This window comes from Pinus tabuliformis, chromosome 6, assembly GCF_031772625.1.
Source record: "Pinus tabuliformis cultivar Carrire ecotype Pingquan chromosome 6, CPIR1, whole genome shotgun sequence".
In the NCBI taxonomy this organism is placed as follows: domain Eukaryota; kingdom Viridiplantae; phylum Streptophyta; class Pinopsida; order Pinales; family Pinaceae; genus Pinus; species Pinus tabuliformis.
The window spans coordinates 1,342,188,253-1,342,209,310 of NC_142292.1; positions in this window are offsets into that span (position 1 = coordinate 1,342,188,253).

The window sequence follows — 21,058 nt, forward strand, 5'->3', positions numbered from 1 at the left end:
GATGAACAAAAGTTACAACCAGCCACAGGTAAAATCCTCTCAATTTGCTTCAAGAATGAATGACAATAGAAATTACAATCGTTTGGCCGGAAGATTTGATAACCGCAGAAATTTCTTCAATGAACAATGCTTTTCTTGCCATAACTTTGGTCACAAAGCAGCTCAATGTGTTGCATATAAAACGATCATGACTATAGAAGCTCAAAAACAAAGAAGTATGACCGGGATTACAAAAAGGACCTATAACAACTTTTCGGTTCTTGAAAATGAAGTTGAATGTTCTATTTGCAATAACTTTGGTCATGAAGATTCTGAATGCAGGAGCAGGTTTCAGCAGACAAAGGAACAAGCCTCAAGCACCAAAACATGGAGAATAAAGGAACCACAAACAGAAAGATGTGGGATAGCATTTTATGCAGAGGGACAGGAAAATCTATGGTACATTGACAGTGGATGTTCGAAGCATATGACAGGTGATAAAGAAAAACTTGAATCATATTCTGCTCTAGAAAAAGGAAAGAAAGTTTCTTTTGGAAATGATACTCCTGCAACTATAAAAGGAAAAGGCTCTGCTCAGTTAAAAGAAAAGGTCAAAGCTGGAAATGTTTTGTATGCTGATGGATTGAAACATAATCTTCTAAGTGTCAGCCAGATGTGTGATCAAAGAACCGAGGTGATATTCAGATCAAATGGATGTCTTGTTTGTGATCTTGATACAGGTAAAACAGTGATCAAAGGTAAAAGAACTCCAAATAATCTATACATATTTGAAGAAGGACAACAACAATGCTATCTGAGCAAGGATGATGAGCACTGGTTATGGCACCGGAGGTTGGGGCATCAAGCTTTTCACAAATAAGGAAAGCATGCAAATATCAGGCAGTTCGTGGTCTTCCAGATATCAAAGTTCCAGACAACACCATATGCAAATCATGTCAGTTTGGAAAGCAAACCAGAACTACCTTTCCGGAAAAGGAAGGATCAGCTAGCATGCCTCTTAAGCTAGTACATACAGATACATGTGGTCCATTCAGGAAAAGGACACCTCGAGGAGAAGAATACTTGATATTATTCATTGACGATTTCTCCAGGTTTGTCTGGTTAGGACTTATGAAGCACAAAGATGAAGCATTCGAAAAATTCAAATCCTTTAAAGCCTTGGTTGAAAATGAATCAGGATACAAAATTAAGTGTCTTAGATCCGACAGAGGTGGGGAGTTTACCTCAAATGAATTTTTCAATTTCTGTGAAGAACATGGGATAAGAAGAGAATTCTCTACAGCTAGAACTCCTCAGCAAAATGGAGTGGTGGAAAGAATGAACAGAACTGTCCAAAAAACGGCTCGTGCTATGCTTGATGAATCTGGAACTCCCGCAACTTTCTGGGGTGAAGCAGCACATGCTGCGGTTATTATTCTCAACAAAACAAATGTCCGAGTGAACAGCACTCAAACCCCTCATGAGTTCTGGTATGGTGAGACTCCTTCGGTAAAGCACTTCAAAATCTTTGGGAGCAAATGCTATATTAAAAATACTGATGAGAAACTTGGCAAACTTGAACCTAGAGCAGATGAAGGCATCCTTCTTGGTTATTCTCCACACAGCAAAGCATACAAGTGCTATAATAAAAGACTTGGAAGAATTGTTGACAGCATTGATGTAGTGGTTGATGAGAAGGGATACATTCCTAGGCAAGTAAATCATGAAGATATCGAAGAAGATGAAGGCCATCCTCAAAGACAGAATGATGAAGAAGAAGAACCTCAAGAAGAACCAGAGGAGCAGATAAGGATAGAAGAGAAGACTCCATCCAGATATGTTCATAAGAATCATCCAGAATCTCAGATTTTGGGACAAAAAGAAGCAGGTGTACAAACAAGAAGAACAATTGTAGAAGCTTCAAGCTATTTGGCATTACTCTCTTCCACTGAACCAAAAAATGTGAAAGAGGCATGCAAAGATGAATGTTGGGTCAAAGCAATGGATGAAGAACTCGAGCAGATCGAAAAGAACAACACTTGGGAGCTGGTTCCTAGACCAAAGGATAAGAATGTTATAGGAACAAAATGGGTCTTCAAAAATAAATTGAATGAAAATGGAGGAGTAATTAGAAATAAGGCCAGACTTGTTTGTAAGGGTATGCACAGCAAGAAGGAATAGATTTTGAAGAAACTTTTGCTCCTGTTGCAAGACTTGAGGCCATCCGAATGTTCCATGCTCTCTCAAGCTTTCAAAACTTCAAAGTATTTCAAATGGACTTGAAATCAGCCTTTCTGAATGGAGACTTGGAAGAAGAAGTATACATTGAGCAGCCAGATGGTTTCATTCTTGGAAATGATCCAAATCTTGTATGCAGATTGAAAAAGGCTCTCTATGGCCTCAAACAAGCTCCAAGGGCTTGGTACTATCGTTTGGACAAATATCTTCATCAAAAAGGTTTTTCAAAAGGATCAACAGAAAGCAATCTTTATATAAAAGTTGAAAATGACAAATTGCTGACACTTGTTGTGTATGTAGATGACATTATCTTTGGCAGCAATGAAGAAGCTATGAGTCAAAGCTTTGCCTTGGTGATGCAGAAAGAATTCGAAATGTCCTTGCTGGGAGAACTGACATATTTTCTTGGTTTGCAAATCCAACAAAAAGAAGGAGGGATCTTCTTGTCTCAAACCAAGTATCTCAAGCAAATTTTGAAGAAATATGGTATGGAAGAAGCAAAACCAGTATGTACACCCATGGTCACAGGATGTAACCTCAGTGCAAATGATGAATCAGTAGCAGTGCATCAACCAACTTACAGATCTATGATTGGAAGTCTACTTTATTTGACAGGTACCCAACCAGACATCATGCATGCAATGGGAATAGTTGGAAGATTTCAGGCAAATCCAAAGGAAACTCATCTTCAGGCAATAAAGAGAATCTTCAAATATCTTCAAGGGACTCAAAACTATGGCTTATGGTATCCTAGAGATACAAATCTCACACTTCATGCTTATACAGATGCAGATTGGGCCGGAAGCGTGGATGACAGGAAAAGCACAAGTGGTGGTGCATTCTTTATGGGTTCCAGATTAGTATCTTGGTTCAGCAAGAAACAGAGTTCGATTGCCTTGTCTACAGCTGAAGCAGAATATATTGCTGCTGCATCTTGCTGCACTCAACTCCTTTGGATGATGTAGACCTTGCAGGATTTTCAAATCACTTGTACACCACCCATCTCCATCTTATGTGATTATACAAGTGCAATCAGCATTTCAAAGAACCCAGTCATGCATTCAAAAACCAAGCACATACCAATCAAGTATCACTTTCTCCGGGAACAAGTGCTTGAACAAAAGGTCAAGTTGGAGTATGTTCCTTCTAAGGAACAGGTTGCTGATATACTCACCAAACCATTGCCTAGGGAGACCTTTGAATACCTCAGGAAAAGGCTGGGGGTTGTTGATGCATCATCTTGTTGTTGAATCTCTTCTGATTGTTGGTTGTACGCAAGGTTCATCTGAAGTATATGCGTACATGTGCTGGGTTGCGGATTGGTCAAAGATCGAATGGCACACGTTCAGGGGGAGCATATCATGCATTGTTGGCATTATGAAGGAAGTACAGAAGGAGATCATGGATGCTGGTCTGAATATTGCTGCAATACGTCTATATCTCTTTCATGGTCATGGATTATGGTTCTTCTTTGTAGATCTGGTTTATAGTCAGGGGGAGCATGTTCTTAGGGGGAGCATAACCCTTTGCCCTTGATGTCAAAGGGGGAGAGTGATTGGTTGTTGTTGCCATCAAGTCCAAAGGGGGAGATTGTTGGCATTATGATACATATGTTGTACTTGATGGCAACCCACTCATCTCAGATAATAAATTATAGTGTAGAGAAAATTTCACGTACTTATATGCAGAGAAAAGTAGAGAAAAGTTCACGCACTTATATGCAGAGAAAAGTTTATTTCATGTAGAGAAAAGTTCACGCACTTTGATGCAGAGAAAAGTTTATTTCATGTAGAGAAAAGTTCACGCACTTTTATGCAGAGAAAAGTTTATTTCATGTAGAGAAAAAGTTCACGCACTTTCATGCAAGGAAAAGCGCGTATATGTTGGAGAACTTACCTTTGGTCCATGGTAGTTAGTCCTTGGTATTTGAACCTATGAGGAAAAGCACGTATATGTTGGAGAACTTACCTTTGGTCCATGGTAGTTAGTCCTTGGTATTTGAACCTATGAGGAAAAGCGCGTACATGTTGGAGAACTTACCTTTGGTCCATGGTAGTTAGTCCTTGGTATTTGAACCTATGGTTTTGGACCATGGTACCTCGTCAAAAGTGTTGATCTCACGCAATTTCATGGTTGGTTCATGGTATTAGTCCGACAGTTTTTGATCCTATGGTTTTGGCCCGTGGTATTGCATCCAAAAGTGTTGATCTCACGTACTTTCATGGTTGGTTCATGGTATTAATCCAACAGTTTTTTGATCCTATGGTTTTGGCCCGTGGTATTGTGAAAGGCCTAAGACTATAAAAGAGGAAGGAGATCATTTGGCAAAGCATCTTCTGAATTATCGAATATCTGATAAAGTGCTAGATCTGGAATATTGTGATTGGGTTTTGGTGCAGATCTGGATCTGAATGAAGAAGGAACCTGAGCGTAAGGAGAAGGATAAGTTATATTAATGGGTCAAAATATTAAGGCTAGAATAGTGGTATCTCTATATGATTTTGATCTGTGATATGTGGCATACGCTTGATCTATAAATCTAATAATCTGGGTCTGAATTATTGATGCATGTTTTATTTTACACATGTTATGATTTGGGTATGTCTGATGTAACAACTGCAAAGTTATAAGGAAACATTTGCAGATCTGTATGCGGGTTGGCTTTGGTGAAATCAGAGATTGATGATGCAAGTGTAGTTGATGGGTTTTTTATGTTCTTGGATCCAGTTTGAAAATTTATGAAAAGTGGTCCTTGAAAGAAAAGAAGTAGGGGGTTGTAGCTCCCTTCCAGGAGAGACTGGAAAACGAGAGAGAGTTGTAGCTCTCTGAGGTTGCAGCCTGCGTACTGGTAAAGGACTGCACCAGTACAAAACCATTGTAAAAGGAGTTTTTAATTTGAAAGAAGATAGAGACATATTGCAACAGGTGGTTTTCACCCACATTGGGTTTCCACCTTACATCTTGTGTTCTTTGGTGTGACTATCTATTTTCTTTGTTCATGCTCATTATTTTATGGTACTGACATGCAAAAATAATTCAAAGAATAAATAAGGAAGATTTATTAAAAGAACTTGATAATACTGATTCACCCCCCCTCTCAGTATTATTTCCAACAAATTTTCAAATAAAATCAGGTAATAAAACAAGCAAACAGACAAACAAACATGCGAAGTAAGTAAACAAACAAGCATGCAAGAAAACAAATAAAAGCAAACACTACTCCTAATCCTAAGCTAACGGTGCATGGGCCTGATCACATGAATTGATACTTCCAATGCAGCCACTGACGCATTGGTTGACCCACTTTGGTGAAGGCATGGTCCGCAAGCAACCCGGTTGTGCGAACCAACAAATAAGAAAGATATAACAATGAATACAAACACACTCCATGTTTCAATGTGTCTTCAAAACATAAGTGAGTGAAAGTGCATGACATGCAATCCGTGGACTTGTCATGGTGTTATGTGACACTACCTGTAGTTTTTAAGAATATGCATACTCTTAACTGTGACACGCAAGAAAATGAAAGAAACAAAGACAACTTGTATCATGCACGTGTGCTTGCAATGTAATATTCCTCCAATGCATGAGTGATGGGATCGTTTAGTTCGAGTGGAGGAAGTATGATCTATGTGTGAGATTGATCTTCAATGCATACAAATGAGTGATGAGGAGCCTTGGGTGTTTCAAAAATTTCTTGATTGGAAGTGAAAACAACCTTAGGAAAACGAGGGCCTGACATAACCATTAGCTCAGGCTGAAGTGCCTCGACAGTCTAGGGGGTTTTGACTTCGTCGACAAATAAATCATCATAGACCAGTGGCTTTGAAAAATCAACTACAGTAGAATCATCATCATGATCAAATATGGGAGTAAATAGATCACAACAGCTATGATCAACAAAATCAATGATTTCATCGACATCCTCATGATCTGATGAATCAAATAGAGGGGTAGATGAGAAGCATAAAAATTCACCCTCTGTGTTTCCAAACAAGGCATATGAAAAGTCAAGTGGATTTTCAATGAATAATTTCTCCTCTCCATTGTTGGATGATGGACTGACATCCGGTGTGTCCTGCGAGTGATCAACAATGGATGCATCTGTAGATGGAGATACGCATTTGAAATCATGGATGGAAGGTTCACCAAAGAGGTCAGGGAAGAACAAAGGGTGCTTAGATAGAAAGGAGTCACCCTTCACCAACTGTTGATGCTCAAGCTCCCAGACATACTCTTCATGAATGATAGCGCATGTTGGTTGTGCAACACCAACTCCATCGATGGCCTAATACTCATTCACAACAAGTGTAGAGTCGGGAATGGAAGAACACAAGACAGTATCATCCGAAGGATCATGGGAGTACAAAGATGGAGGTTGTGGTACAAAATGCATATGACAACTCAATGGACTCACAACCCAATCTGCACGGAGATTAAGTGAAGTGATGTTGGGAACATGTGACAGTTGAATTTATGTGTGTCCCTGTTCTCCAACATCACTCTGCAGTGGTGGAGTTTTTTGATGAGGGGATGACAGACAGTCACTTGTGACAATGACTGTGTCCGTCTATGATGGCGCAACTCCATCACTAAACTAAGGTGAGTGAGGCTTGGTCTCAAACTTCTTCTTCGGATGGACTGATTTTTTAAGACAATACTCGAATCTATCCCATACATAAGGAAATTTCATTTGGCTTTTCAGATCTTGAAACTACAAATCACAGAAGCGCTGCCAAAAATCCATAGGCGATTCATGCAGAGCCTTCGTTGTAACAATTTTTTGTCAAGATGTTCTAGATCAAAATGATGGAAAGTGTCTTCAATGAGATCAAAGAAATTCTCAAGTGAGTGCACATTGTCATCTAGTAGGTTGTAGCACCATCATCGTGGGGATTCGCGAAGTGCCTATGCAAGCAACATGCAGGCTTGTTTGTCAGAACATCCATCTTCCTCGTCAAGCATATTAAGGAAGTCATGTATGAACACAGGCCAAGCCACTTTGCCTTCACCATCATACGTGAATTTGGACAAGAGATCTTTGAACTCCCTCGTGATGTGGAGAGGCTTGGCATGCAAAAGAGATTGTGGAGGGATAAGTGTAACATCATTGAAGATAGATGCACAAAGGTTCAAAACAAGATGAGAGGAGATAACTTGTCATCTGGCCCTCCTTCTAGCACCAGAAATGTTGACGGTGTTGGACCCACCAACATGTCAAGGGATCTCCGCGGTAATAAGTCCCAATTAAACCTCAAACCATTTGGTGTAGGAGTCCTAGAAATGGGTCGTACGATATCGCCTTGACCGTGGTTTCACACACAAGCAAGTAAGATGTCCCTGTTGGTAGCAAGGGTGTGACAGTTGCGGCAATTCAGGGAAGGTGCATCAATGGTTCTAACACATAAAAAGTGGGGTGAGTGTGCCCCTTGGAAACCTATGATAGCACGCAGCTTGGAAGGGAACACACGAGTGAAGATGCATCACAAACTAGAAAGCAAGTTAGCGAGCAATCCAAAGTGATGGCGAAACCAATCAACACATTTCAGTAAGATTCATACATACTTATATAGAATAGTCTATACATGCATGCATAAGAAAATAGATAAATATATCATTTAGAGTAAACAAGATAGCTGGAATAAAATACGACATATGCATGAAACGTGTTAGCTTTGTTATATTAAGAAGTGTAAGTTCTAGTAATACAATACATCCATGTCAACCACTAGTTCTAATAGCATAATGTTACAGTCACAATCGCCTGCTCCTCCAAAGAGATATACTAGCTCTACATAGTGGAGAAGCCAAGGCTCGTTACAATACTGTCCAAGATCTCTCTAAGATACTCCTATCAGAAGCTTGGCTGACTAAAAGCCTATACAATGAGTTATGAGGGACTATTTATAGCAAAGGGTTGGGTGGCCCTTGACATTCCCCTTTGTGACAGTTCTTCTACCCTCATGACTCTTCATCTACTCTATGACGGTTACATCCAACTATCGACACTTGAACTTACACTTGACAAGACATTACATACAATCTGCACATGTACACATGTGAGACAAAATATGCTTGAGAAAGACATGCAAGACATCACTATGACTGAGACAACTGTGAGAAGACCAACTCTTCGACATCCTCATGGTGATCGACAGTAGCAAACTGATGCCAAGCTTGGTAGTCTGTGATGGTCTCAGTGTACTCTAAGGTGACATCTTTTTGGAAACGAACTCTTGCCTCCATAGCATCCAGGTACGCTGCTTGAGTTCCTCTGACCAACTCGTTTGATAATTATCTTGAGTGCGGTCAAACCAGCAACATACTTATGCATGGTGTCTGCACTGATCACCAAGTCTGGGATGGTGGCTATGCACATCAACTCGTCAATGTACGATTCAAGCTCCAGTTGTAGCTATGCCTTTATCTTCGCTTGGGTGAGTTTCCCAATAGATGGGATCGCATGTGCACGCACAACAACATCCATACTGCTAAATACCCGTGCATGAGATGCCTGTAGACTAGTGATGAGCTGCAGGAGATCTTCATAGTTCTAGATCTGACTCTGAATATGTTCCTTCAGCTCAACCATTTTGGGCTTCATCATCTTAGGCAAGTGTAGCGGGGCTCCCTTGTATCTCATCGTCCATGTTTGCATGTAATGAACAATAACATGCACGTTCGAAAAGATACATGCTCTCCTAGCACATTGCTGCTGCCAACCGTTGAGATGGAAAACTACTTTGTGCACGATACCAAACTTGGAATACAACACCCGCATGACTGTGTCAAGGGAAAATACTTCATCCAGTATTGCCTTCTTCAATTTTTTTCAGGAAGATGTTGTAACCAATTCTCCTTCCTACTTGGATGTTTGTAATTCCTTAGCCATTCACTTGTTCTCATCTATCAAGAAGCGAACACTCAAGCTAGTGGCTTCGGCATATGCTTTGGTAAAATCGGTCAATGCTACTAGATGGTTGTGCATGTCAGACACGATCACTTGTTCCTCAAACTGCGCAATATATGTATGATCTTCCAGAGTTGACACTCTGCGAGACTGCACAACTATGTGTTGGGACTCATCGAATGAGATGTTGTGCATATCCTCCTCTGGATTGTCTCCAAGGATCTTTGTGTCTCCTTGGTCATTTGGGACTTGCTCTACTTCTGGATCCGGTGAAGCTGGTGGGTCGACCTCTTGTTGGTGAGGCATGAGGTTGATATCTTGCTCTAACTCATGTTGCTCCATGTCCGTATCCATCTCCTCAAGTGCTTGTTCAATATCTTGACCAAAGTCCTACTCCTATGATGGCTCAATATTTCTACCTGATGCCATCTGTTCAGATGAGTCGACTACCTGTACAGGCACAGTTTCATCTGTTTGTACATGTTGTGCTCCTTGTTGTACCTATTCCTATTGCGCTTCTTTCTCTTGTCTACGTAGCTCTTGTTCCTTCCAAAGTTTCTCCTTCAACTCATGTAACTCATTCTTTGTTTCCTCCATTTCTCTCTGCCTTTGCGTGTTCCTCTTGTCACGTTGTTGCCTCTTTGCCTCTATTTCCAAAGTTTCTTTCTGCACAAGTGGGTCTACCCAGAACTTGCATCTTTGTCTCTCCTCCATGCTGTCAACAATATTCCTCTTTCCCTTGTCGTGCACTGGTATGTTCACCTTTTTTGTTGTTGTTGTTGGGGCTCTCGAGGATGTTGCTTCACGCTACTTTGCGAACCATTCCACAACGAGGCCGATTGGTTCATTAGGTTTGGAGAAACTGTGACAATATGTTCATGGGTCCTCCTTTGCCCAATGACATGCCCCGTGGATCCACTGAAATTATACTCTCATGCAGTGATCTTTTACAAGACAATGCGGGTCATATGGATTGTAGCTTCGGGCGTCAAAAGGATATTTATTGATCTCCTCTGCTTCGACATTCGCATACTTGAAATTACTTATCTCGTATAACTCAGTCCTTAATGGAAGAGAGGGACAAGGTGCCTTATTCTTCCAGTGCAACCTAGCTGTCAATCCTACCAAGATGTGATATGATACTTCCTGCATGACAAGTTTGTCCAAGGAAAACTTCGGTAGAACATGTGGAGGCTTCTCCACGCTATACATCCATATGAAGGTGTCGGACGTTGAGGCATACCAATATGCTATATTGATCAGTGCCTCTATTGCTGCCTTCAACATGTAGGGTGGATCGTGTTCAAATATCATCTTGTACAACAGGGTGACAAAATGATCGGACAACTGTGTGATAACTCCTTTGAAGCTACATTAGGACAACATCTTACAATAAGTGTACACAGAGGTTGTCGTCGATGTCCATGCCCACTTCAAGCCTAGGAACTCTTTCTGGGCACAAATTGCATCCAAGATGTAGGTAGACATGTACATTTCTTCCTGCTGACCTTTGGTCGGATGTCGAGCTCTTGTTACTTGTTCCTTCAGCTGGTGAGCCAACATGTCAGACCATTTTCATGCTTTCCTTCTCTGGCCAGTTGGTCGAACGCGATCACCCAACTCTACAGGAAGATTTCATGCTCTCTTGACCATACAAGTGACATGCAAAGATGACCAAGTATTGATATTCCCTCCATAGTATCTTCGTCTTGTAGACCTGGTTGGGTGTCATCCTAAATTTGGTCGGCTCCTTCACCCAATTCTTCAAGATATCTCTAGATTTGGCATTGTCGTTGGGTCTGCTGAAGGGTATCTCCATGGTGATCACTAGATTCAACATATGATACATATGTTCATAATCCTGTGCCGTGAAGGTCGCAATCTCCATCCTGTTGACACTTCTCAATGTCATTGTCTCGAGGTCAGTGTGTGAGACAATTCAATGTATCATGTATGCACATGGGAACACGGGATACCTACATGCAATCCGGTACAAGCCAGACTTGTGGATGTTCACATAGACTTGGTGGTCTTCGAGATCTTCCCCAAATGTGCCTGCAAATGCACCATTGACCTTTTTCCATTTCAACTTGATGTCCTCATCTAGAATCAACTTGGTGTCTTCATAGATCGGCAAACTTATAGACACTCACTCAACTACTACTCCAGTTTCACTTCTGTCAGTGTCCTTTGATCCTGCTCTCTTGGAGGCCATTGATCCTAAACTGTTGAGAGGCAGATGAACACCTGCTAGATATCGAGACATAGTGACATGCATGGCAAGAAATCTATTAGCTAAAAACAAAACACACTTGAGTAACGACATGCAACATACCTAGGGACTAATTGGCAAGGATTGCATAACTTTTCCTGGGAGGCCAAGAGACTGGTTGCCAGAACCATGCAAAAGGTAGTCTGAGCTGCTGGGAAGCTGGTTGGCTACTGGAATTGTGCAATGTGCAATCCAGGCTGGCCTGCTAGCTACTGGAATTGCTCAATGCACAATTTCTGCTGGAAATGGTTACAGCCCCAATGACTGCATTGCGCAATTTTCTGGGCATGCAATCATTGCCTCCCATATTTGCGCAATGCAATAATGGAGGACAGTCATTAGGCAAAAATACGCATTTTATGAGAGGAATCCAGAGCCTTCCCTCTCATGATTGCGCAATGCTGTCTTGGTGACGTATAGTCCTGAAATGAACCTCCTGAGCCTATCTGGGAAACCAGCCCCTAGGCTCTAAAATTTTAAATTTTCTACTCCGTTTTTGGTAAGGATTTTCCCCTTAACACAGGTGAGATTTTCCTTTAAAATTTCATGACCATTTATTTCTTCTGCAACTATACTTATCAACATATTATTGGATTCCTTATGGCCAACATGACATTTCTAAACTGATCCGCATGCCCAATGGTCTCAATGAAATCATTATCATTACTTTACTCAGCCATCCTCTTTAAGCATAATGACATAAATCGGTGGAAGGAAAATAGACCTAACATGTAATAACCCACAACATTGGTTAAGTAGTTTCCACGACCAACAAATAATAACTTAGTTCTGATGTAGTTAATTTAACCATGCACCAGAATCACCTAACCTTAGAGCATGTTATATTAAATTAAAATGGTGACTAGGTTTAGATTCAATAGCTATGAACATACCATAAACATGTTAGTGTAAGTAGATCTATCCCATTGACTCTACTTATGGATGTAATAGCATAACATACGTAAGGATGAAACCATTGACATAATTATAGATAACACTACCGACATAACTTATGTAATATGAATATAGAAATCATTATCCAGATAGCACATAAGTTAGAAGTAATACATATCCACTATCCCATCCAGTTCAATGTACTATACTCCTTTATTAATTTAACTTGAAAACACATTAAAAAGCCATAAACGTCATATGCATAAACTGCAATTCTTTCCATACCAATATATAATGCAACATCTATATAACTGAAACAAATAATAAGGATATAAAGGATAAGAGACCGACATACAACACATTCCACACATGTGAATCCATCTAAAACAATCACTTGGAGGGAGGAGCACCACCACCCAACCGAATCACCTTTGATTCCTCCCCGAGCCAGAGTTCTTGCCAAGGATCAATTGTCCTCAATTGATCAATCCATTGGGTATTTAATACCCTCTTTCATGATTTAGTTTCCATTAGTGGCATCTCGCTTTTATGTATTTTTCCATTTGCCTAGGCCTTTTTTGGAAAAGCTTGTCTTTATCTCCCACGAGGATTTTCCTCATAAAATCTTGTGTTTACCTCTCGCAAGGCTTTTATGTCTGATGTATCTTTATCTCCCATCCATCCAATGGATATCCAATCCATCTAGTCTTATCTATAATCACATCTAGAAGCTTTATCATGAAAGATTCATATCTAGCCCATTCCTCAATGGGATTCGGAAAGAATCTCCTCTCTATTTGTGCTCCACCCTCTAAGTGATTTATTTTATTAATTTATTTAATAACACATTTGATTTTCATATTACATATCACCTAGCTTTACTCAACTTAGGTTTAGAATAGTTTAACCCACAAAGGAGGGTATCACACCTATTTCCTCTTCTTAGTTTTACAATCGTTTAACACATAAGGATGATATCACACCTAGCTTTAAATCAACTTGGGTTTACAATAATTTATCACACAAGGGAGGAGTGTTACATAATCCCCCCCATAAATTTGACACCTTCCTTGGTGTACCACTGCATCATGTCCTCGTTCACAAGTAGTTGGTTTCTAAATCAACAGCTTTCATGGCTCTGCCATCTGATGCAATTTTTCCAATATACATTGGTTACAAGGAGTGTTCCTCTTCCATAGCTACATTGGTCTATTGGCATTATGATGCATGTGTTTTACTTGATGGCAACCCACTTGCAGCAGAACATCTCACTTATACATAACTAGATGAATCTACAGAAGAGAGATCAAATGTGACAGAACACATGGGATGCAGGGCAGCTCAAAGGAATCAATTCAGATGTAATGTACAATGACAACTCATTAAGTTGACATTTCTTAGTATGGCAAGTTAGCTTTGCCATCAAGTCCAAAGGGGGAGATTGTTGGCATTATGATACAAGTGTTGTCCTTGATGGCAACTCACACAGATGACAGATCATAGTGCAGCAGGTCAGTAGCAAAGAATTGATGATCAGACTACAAAGAATGAAGAAAGAAAAGTATATACGCAGGTTCACTATATACCAAATCGCATACATATGTAGGTTCGCTATATACCAAGTAGTGTATACACGCAGGTTCACTATATAAAAAGGCTCATATACACGAGGGATTGCTGATCAAAAGTCGCATATGCGTATGCACGCACTTTCATGCATGGAAAAGCGCGTACATGTGGGAAAGCTTATTTTTGGGTCTGTGGTATTTAGACCTATGGTTTTGGACCTTGGTATTGCATCCGAAGTGTTGAACCCAGGTATTGGGTCCCTAGTATTGGTTCTAAATGGTTTTGGACCATGGTATTGAGTAAGGCCTAAGACTATAAAAGGAGAAGAAGATCATTAGGCAAAGATATTCAGAAAATCTTGAATATCTAAGGTAGTATGAGATCTAGTATGCAGGTTATGGGTTCATAATGCTTTGCTAAGGAGGAATCTCAGCGGCTGATGGAGAACAAGATCTAATGATAGATTGGGATATAATGACTTGGAATGAATCATCTCTATACAGTTTGATCATGCTTATTCTAGATCTGTATACTGATGCATGTAATGTTCTATAAATATTATGATTTGGATAAAACTCAAGTTCTGGAATAGATGCAAATCATGAATGAATATCTACAGATGTATACGCTATTTTACTATGATAAAAGCGCGTACATACACAGGTTAGATACATCTAAGTAGCGTATACCATGTGAACTATGATGTTTGAAGTTATAGGTGGTTTTGGTTGTTGATGAGTTTTGATGACTGTTTACTGGTGTCAGTATTCTGCATATTCAGTTTGGTTGATTGTGTTTAGCTTCAGTGTTGATGGATGAGATCTATAATGGATCAGGATCATAATGACTTATCTTTATGTGATCTGATGGACTAGATCTGGTTTCTAACATATGTATTATCCTTGTATATGTAATGATCTGGGTTTGTCTGGAGTCAGGAAGTGCAACAAAGTTATAAGTAAGTAATTAATGACATATACGCCGGTTTTCTTTGGTGAAGTTGCGTATACATGCTGGTTCGACTCTTCCAAGTAGCATATGCACTCTAATACATGATTTTTGATGATACGGTTAGATCTAAACATTGTTGCAGAGTTTTGTGTTCTGCTTTGTGTTTTGGTGATTACAGTTTGTTGACTGGGTTTCAGTGATTCAGTATTGGGTGATTCAGAGATTGTTGATTGCATGCTTCAATGATATTGATGGGTCAAGTATGAAAATTGGATGAAACGTGGCCTTCAGATTATGATGAAGTGTTCCATGAGTATCCAGTCTGAAAATTTATGAAACTTGGTACTTGGAGGAAGAAAGAGAAGGTTGTAGCCTTCTGTAGGTCGGCACCTACATACTAGTACATCAGCTAGTACAAGAGCTAAGGGGGTGGTAGATCCCTTCTAGTAGCAGCTGGAAAACGAGTGAAGGTTGGAGCATTTAGTAGGTCAGCACCTACGTACTAGTAAAAGGATCGGCTAGTACAAGAGCTAAGGGGGTTGTAGCTCCCTTCCAGGAGAAGCTGGAGAACGAGAGAAGGTTGTAGCCTTCTGCAGGTAGAAGCCTGTGTACTGGTATAAGACTGCACCAGTACAGAAATATTGTAAAAAGAAGTTTCTTATTAAAAGAAGATAGAGACGACTTGCAGCAGGTGGTTTTCACCCACATTGGGTTTCCACCTTACATCATGGTGTTCATGTGTGCTTCTTGTGTGTGATGATTTGTTCTGTTTTATTGCACCTGTTTACTGTTCATATGGTTAATAAAGTTCTGATGCACTAACTAAAGATCAACATTTAATGGATTAACTGAATCATAAGTTTACTGGATATACGCTAGTTGCATTAGACACAGTTGCGTGTACACACAGGTTCCCTTAACTGAAGTAGCGTATATGAATCTGAGTATGGAAATGAAAAAGTTATATTGATTTGATAATACTGATTCATCCCCCCCCCTCTCAGTATTATTTCCAACATGGTCACCAAGAGTGCTCCACTTCCATAGCTACATTGGTCACAAGAGCGCTCCTCTTCCATAGCCACATTGGTCTCAAGGACTGTTCTCCTTTCATAACTACTTGTAACATTGTTTTCAAACCATTTGTGAGATTTATTTTGTTTAGATGCAAAAGTTTAACTGTGATACATATCATAATATGTTACTTAATATTAATAAAGTAAATATTGCTGATTTTTCATTTTATCTGAAGAATGCATGCTCGCTTCTAGCATTCTTCCAAGCCTTTGTGTCCTTTTCTGAACACCTGCTTCTCGTAGTTTCTTTGCATATAACACATCTATTAGCATGTTTTCCACATCAATATGCCTGCAATGTCATAACATATTACTTGACATAACAACATATATATTCATCATATATATTCTTTGTAATCGTATGTATGCCAAACTTAACCATGGTTACTTTATCCTTGAACCACTTCTTACTTTCCTTTTTCTATGCAACCACCAATCGGTTGTCCTGTTAGACATCTATCCAATGTCTTCATGCATACCTGCACACAAAGTGTATTATACACACTGATATACATATCATATTTCAAACATGTAACATATGTAGTCATACGGGTACTGTATGTACTGTTGTACATAGTACCATCTGTGCTACAACCCATCATACCATTCCCATGGTATCACCTGCATGACAAAAACTTTGTCCACATATTTTTCTACCATGTTAGTATCATGCCAAACATTCCTTTATTTTTTTCTAGCAATTAAAACAACATGCTCAGTTGATAAGGAATTTATATGAGCATGGTTCATTTCTATAATCCAAGAAAGTTTTATGTCAAGTGCAGATCAATATTAGTAGCATAGTATGGTATTCATGCATCTTTTCATCTTATTCATACCTTCTGCTTAATGTTCTAAAGAAGACTATTAACTCGTATCTTTTGAAGTTTAATATTCATCAGATCATACTTCGTTCTTAATTAATTCATCTCGTAAGATTTACTATTGCACTTTTTATGCCTCAACAACTTGTTGGCCATGTATAATTTAGTGTAGTTATACCTGATTTTTGTTTTTTACTACTTTAAATCCTACATCCCTTTTAGTTGTAAGTGTTTATGATCTTAGGGTACTTACATGTTGGCTCCTCTTTAACATTAAATCACCCTTAACCAAAAGATGAGTTATTAATTTTATAAATTCTTGTTTGAATTATGCAACATATCTTATGTTGTCCGGACACATTATCAATGTAATCCAATAAGAGAACCTCCCAAAATTGCTCGGTACAAATTATGCATTTCAATGTGTATGGAATCAATCTATTTCAATAGATTGTTAGATATCATTTAATTGACCCAGTGGTCCATACAATTTGTGCTACTTCATCAATTACTATGGTTTGTACTCAAGGATACTTATAGGTTCCATTATGTATATCCATCGAAAGATGAATATGTCCTAGAAATCTATTTAAGTTAAGTTTCCCCTTAATCATACTTTCTTCCAACCGAATAAAAAATCACATTGTATGTAGATGCATTAATCAAAGGATTAATTTGAACAACAATTTGTATAGTTATATAGTCTTGTACTATAACCTATTCTCACCATCATAACACTATTTCCTGAAAACCTTTACCATGGTATAATAATTTCATAGAAATTATACCATTTGTTTTTATAACAAGATGACCAAAGTTTAATCTTTAACCAGAGTCAATTACCAAATATTCTCAAACAAGCATGGTAAATTTCTTTTCTGATGCTATCTTAGTCCATTTTTATAAAAAAAAATGTGATTCTTTCACACATGAAGGCAACATGTGTAAGGGTGCTACTCACGTAATCATATCTTCCTTCCATATGCATTACTTGTTATTAATCTTTAAACAAAATCTAAGAGCATTACTTTTAAGACATTTTCTCACTAAGGAACATTGCATGCTATAACAACTTAGTTATAAGATTTATTTATTTTTTCTGACAATAAGGACTAATGACCTTTAGTTTCCTTGTCTGGCCTGACTCTTAAACATACTCATAAGTTATTCATGCATACTTTGCCTATTTATTGTTGGCACATAACAACCCATGCATGTATAGCTTGATTTAGACTCAAAAATCTTTCTTATATGGATGCATGGCACCAAGACCATCCTATCATTAACCAAGTGATAAATACAATATTCTTACAAGTCTATAACACTGCACACACATGTGCTTGCATGGTAAATTCATATAACTCATTAACATGCATGGATATTAAGCTTGATCCTCCTCATTATGTTTATCTTAATGACTACTTAACATACTATGGTAACAACATCCAAAACTATCCATGACAAGGCATAGGTATATGTACAGCAATTAAACCCAGATATGACCATGGACTTCCTCCATTATATAATCCTCCTTTCAGGTATTAGGTAAGATTTGATTTTATTCACCAATCCCTATTTAAATCTCTTAATTATTGGAACAATCAATTCGAATATAGTTTTCCACACGGTTCATCAACCGGTACATGTCATGGTTTGGGATGTAGATCCAATGGTAGAAATTGTGATAGAGATTTTAACCAAAAAATTTCTAGTTTTCTCTTCGTCATTCATAATACCAATTTTGCCCAAGTTTTCCCTATGTACATCTAGTTTTTATCATGCATGTATATGTATTTTACCTTCATTTCCGATACCACAATCTCCACATGCTCAAGCATGACTAATTTGGAGATTTACATGAAAATCAACCCACTAAAATAAACTATAATTGCAGGTAGAAAATTGCCTTTTCTCAAATACAGAAATCATTATACATAAGGATTTAACTCTTCTATGCAATTCTAAATAAGAAATTATTTTCTCATGCATACATATTTATATAGTTATCCGTTAGAAGCATACTATGTTCCATACTAAACATAGTGATGATCAAGTTCCGATTTAAAACTTCACTTAATGTTCAGGCGAAAAAAAATAAAAAATTAAAAAATGAAATAAAATTAAAAAATAAATAAAATAAAGAATTAAAATTAAAATTAAAAATTAAAAAAATAATAATTATAATAAAATAAAAATAAAAAAAATTCATTAGTCTGCGCATATTGACAATCAATCTTGGCACTTAGCAAGAAATCTCCAAAGATTTAAATTGACATTCAAATACCTAGATTAAGACACAACAATCATGTAAAAATAAGTTATGTCTTCATTTCTTTTCCAAATTGGAAGGGTTCATTTTGGTTAGATATTACTCCAGAACCTTAAAAAATGATATGTACATAAATAACACATTGTGCCCCCTAAAATAAGCAATGGAAACTAATGTGAGAACATAAATAACACATCGTCTATGAGGACATTTTTGTGAGGAAAAGAAAAGGCAGGAAACTGAAAAGGAAAATACAATGAAAAATTACTTTATGGCTCTTTACCGTTCTTTTTTAAAGCTCCGGTGGAAGTTTTTTTTTTTTGATGAATTTTGACTTCTAACTTTTTGGTTAGTGGGCTTGTTTGATTCTACTCTTTTCCGTAAGCGAATAATATTTCTTTCCAAACATGTTTCATTGATATTAAAATCGGTGCACCGACTTTTTGATTGAATGCTTTGAAGGCAGTAGCCACGGGAGTGCATAAACCTACTTCTTGACTGTACATTTTAAAGTTGGTGCTTACGTGTCATATAGTGGGTAGTATATATATATATATATATATATATATATATATATATATATATATATATAGTATAGTATATATGTAAGTATGTGATTGTAAAGGATAGGAGCTGAGAACAGAAGAGTGCAAGATATATTTATTAAAAATACTAGCATGATGTAATATATTGTGTTATTGAGAGGCAATCTATGATTTGCATCGGAGGTGGTTTACAGTCGCTTTATAGTTTAAAATAGGATTTTTGTACATCGTGCTGTTGCATGCACCAATTATGTCGCTTAGTAGCGATGCCACTCGGAACCATTCCATCCCTTCATGGGGCGAAGGCTCACATGGAGATGCTTCACCTCAACCTTCCGATTGCAAAAACTCACCAACAAATGTTAGCACACTTCAATTGTTAAACCGAAGAAAAAAAAATCGGCATTCCCATCATTAATTCAATTACCTTATTTATTTACCTGCTATGATTCTCATAGCTAATTAGAATGGAACTCATTGAATCTACATATATCAACAGAAATATATATCATCCTCAACACATAAGCCAACACATAATGGCCTTGCACCAAAAATTTTAATGTTCGATTATGTCGAAGTCCTGTTTCTCTCTTCAATTGCGTTTAGAGAGGTAAGCTCTAGAGCTCGCTGATGTTGCACCAACCCATCCTCTCAACAAAACATCGCAGGATACTCTTTCCATCCAATCCATCGCCTACAGGGCACTTGGGCCGCTGCGATTTCCTCCACCAGGAGGACAAGAGCAGCATGATGGTAGTTGCAGCAACAACAATGCTATACCCTTAACCTTCCCTCATAAAACCCATTACCGGTAGTGGCATGAACCATATACATATGTATATACTTATTTAATATTGTTCAATCAAACAAAATCAACCGAACAATACTTACCCATGATGTCTGTGAGGATTACTCGCGCATCTAGAGATAGAGTGCTCAATTAAAGGCTTTTACGCTTTTTTATTTTTTCACTTGGATAAGATTGAGCATCGTGTGATTTAAAGATAAGCATTGGATAGATGCTTTTATGCACATGAGGATAGTCATTATCCCTAACCAATTCCTGCAGTCGATGAAAAGAAACATCTGTGCCCCAACTTTTCCTCAATCCTTCATGGAAAACAACATCAATTAGCTTGGTGGCTAGCTCACACAATTCCAACTCTGTGATAAATAGCCTAAAAGGTAGCATTACAAAGAATATAAATCTTATCCTATTATGCTATATCCTCATCTTATCTATATGTCTATTACAGAACCACACGAACATGTTACTCCTTCTACCAGCGTGTCAGTGAATGGCGTCCCTAGATCTGTAACCTAGAAAGTCGAATTTTGGAACCAAACCTCTTTGGCTTATTGGACGAGGTCGAGTTCTCCTGGATGTTTCCAAAGCCACAGATATGGTTGAACCTATCCCAAATCCATGAACTTCTGAAATCTTATGATGATTCATTATTTCTCCCTTGATTGCCTGCTCTTGTTTAATTTTTCTCGACCGCTTCTACCCAACTATGTCACTGGCAATCGC